Source organism: Microtus pennsylvanicus, chromosome 6 (genome assembly GCF_037038515.1).
Source record: "Microtus pennsylvanicus isolate mMicPen1 chromosome 6, mMicPen1.hap1, whole genome shotgun sequence".
Taxonomy (NCBI): Eukaryota; Metazoa; Chordata; class Mammalia; order Rodentia; family Cricetidae; genus Microtus; species Microtus pennsylvanicus.
The window spans coordinates 64,277,898-64,281,255 of NC_134584.1; positions in this window are offsets into that span (position 1 = coordinate 64,277,898).

Genomic DNA, 3,358 nt, shown 5'->3' on the forward strand with positions numbered 1-3,358 from the left:
TGCATTTCCCTGACAGCTAAGAAAGTTGAACATGTCCTTAAGTATCTTTTGGCCATTTGAACTTCTTCAGTTGAGAATTCTCTGTTCAGTTAAGTACCCCATTTTAAATTGGGTTATTTAGAATTCTAGTGCCTAGTTTCTTGAGTTCTTTATATATTTTGGAGATTAGACCTTTGTCTGATGCCGGGTTGGTGAAGATCTTCTCTCATTCAGTAGGTTGCATTTTTGTCTTAATGACTGTGTCCTTTGCTTTACAGAAGCTTCTCAGTTTCAGGAGGTCCCATTTATTCATTGTTGCTCTTATTGTCTGTGCTACTGGGGTTATATGTAGGAAGTGGTCTCCTGTGTCCATGCATTGCAGGCTACATCCTACTTTCTCTTCTATTAGGTTCAGTGTGGTTGGATTTATATTGAGGTCTTTAATCCATTTGGACTGTGCATGGTGATAGATATGGATCTATTTTCATTTTACATTTTATCACCTTAGTGGACTTTAGTCACAAAATTATCTTTGAGATTATTTTCTGTATCAATTCTTAATTTTAGTTTATCTTAAACTTTTAATGAAATATCTATTTGCTACAGCTGAAATGAAAAAAGACAAATTTGTATTGCTAGATTTACTTCAGTAGATCTTACCTTTGAGGATCATAAAATTTTTATTATTGGAATATTATTGCAATTCTAGAATACTGATACTTAGTATCAGGGAGTGCTACACCATCTTCAGTAGGTTGAAAAATATACTGCAAGATTAATGACTACAAAAGCCTGTGGCGTCATTACATCACCTTCCTAAGTAGTGAGCATTCATTGACAGAAAGACATAGACAGTAGCAAAGTAGTATTGAGCTGAAAACACAGACTAACACTTTTTGAGTAAGATTTGAAGGACCTAGAAGCAAACTCAAAGTTGTATATTATGCCTAAAAGAAGGTAAGGCAATTTACTTGAGAAAGAGTCTGAGAGGAGGAATTATTCATGGCAAACTTTGCTTTAGGGAAAAAGACACAAGAAGTGCAAAAAGTCTAAAGAGACCTAGGGAACTAAGCTATTGTCTTTCGTGAGAGATACTCTACTCATGCTTAAAATTAGAGCTAAGTTTATGTTTACTCAGTAGTAAACAGTATATTTTTTATTAAAATATGCATCTTCAATTTTGCTGATAGTCTTTGATTTTACAAAATAAGTGTGAATGTTGAACTTGAAGTGCTTAGGAGAAAAACAACAAAAACCAAACTACATTCAGACTGCACTTGTTAGATTCACCAGAACACAGCCTTCTTTATAATGTCTGAACTCTAAAACTATGGAATTTTGAGTAAAATGCGTACATCTGCAATGAACTTTAAGAAAGGGGAGATCTGTGTGTTGAGTGTATGTTCTCTACCTTGGGTTCTCCAAGTTTGCCTAGAGTGATTAATAAAATATTCTGTAACAGATAGCTCTAACTACAAAAATATTCAATACACTCTGAACTTGGGATTTTATGAAAAGAAGGAAAAAAGTTAAATAAAAGTGATGAAATTTGTTTTATAAAATAACACTGTGTAGTATAAGATACAATAAACAAAGACATCAAATTTTAAGTGTGTTCTACATAATTATATTCCATTATATTATGTAATAGAGTGAAAAATTTAAACAATAAATATTAAACACCTTTCTCTTCTCAGTTTCAACCCTGATTGTATGATATCTGCTCTTCATACCCTTCACCTGCCATTTCTCAATCACTACATTTACACATTGTTTGTCCTTCTTTCTGACTTATTTGCTTTGAGTATTGCAGATTCACATGGCTGGATCTATACTTATCACTGTGTCATCTACTGCTTATCATACCTGCTTAAAAAAACCACAGCCTTGACTCAGTTCTTCGTCCAGACTATTCAGTGCAACTAGAAGATAAGTACTGTCCAGTGTACTTATACTGTAAGCATCTGCCAATCAGCCCCAAACTGGATCACTCTACATTCATTGGTTTGAAGTTTGTCTGGGTCATCAGCAAAGCTTAGGAGTTTCTACTTTTTGTGTTTGTTTATTTTCAGTGTTCACAACCTGGGTGAGTTTTCTTGGGTTGGTTCACCTCTTCCTATTCCTTACATACAAGGTTCCTACAAGGTCCTATAACTGTTCCTGTATCACTTTTCTTCTCATAGCCTTTCTGTGGAGATTCCTATCAACCTTTATGGGTTTGTCTTCTGCCTCAGTTCCAGTAACTTTTGTCTGTCCATCTACTCTGTGTATACCCACTCAGAGAGTCCATTCCTTTACATGCAAGTCAAGATGATGCTTTAAAAACTCAAATATGATAATGGCAGTTCTGTCCATATTTTCCAGAGACTTCCCATCTGTCTCAAAATTAAGTCTAGAACTATGACCTGGCTCCATAAGGACCTTGATGTTATCTGTTTCAATTACCTCTTTGAACTGACCTGCTGTTCTCCCAGCTCAAGCTTAACTGACCTTATTATTCCTCAGGTACATCAGGAAAAGCTGTCTGGGAATTTTCATTCTCTGTTTTGAATACTTTTCTCAAGATACTGCAGTGGCTTCCCTCTCATTTCTTTGTGTTATACTGGTACTACTGTAAAAAACCAACAATAACAACAAACAAACAAAAAACCTTCCTGACCTTTCAGTTTTTAACTGTATCTATTCTGTACTCTGGTCACATTTCCTTCTGTGGTGTCCTGCACTGCATTCATAACCATCCTCTCTTTTTCTGGTTCTTAATTTTATTTACTATGTTCTCTCTCATTGCTCTTGTCCCCCAGGAGAGTATAAACTGTGAAAACAGGGATTTCTGATTATTTTATTCCATACTATGTCTCCAGAGCCCATCACAATACCTGCAATACAGTACACGTCTCTTTAAATTGTTGAATGAATGGAAAGAGCATGAGCCTGGATTGTAGAGAATTTATTAAAGATATTCCGGATATTAGGACTATAGGAAGGGAATGTTGGATTTCTTAAACCTCATACACACTTATAAGAGAGAACCTTGAGTCAAACAAAGATCATATTGACCTTTCTTTGCTCCTTGGTGATGTGTGTGTGTGTGTATATGTGTGTGTGTGTGTGTGTGTGTGTGTGAGAGAGAGAGAGAGAGAGAGAGAGAGAGAGAGAGAGAGAGAGAAGACTGCATGGAAATATTTACATTTTTAATGATCAGAAATAATGAAGAATAGATATGAGCATAGTCTATTTTATTAGAAAAATGTGATTCTGTTTTGTTTTGTTGATGTTTCCAGTCAAGTCTGTTCTATTTCTTTCTGTCTTTCCTCTAGCTTGATCAACTCTTGTATTTCTTTGTCACCTTTATTTCCCATTTTCTTCATTAATTCTATTG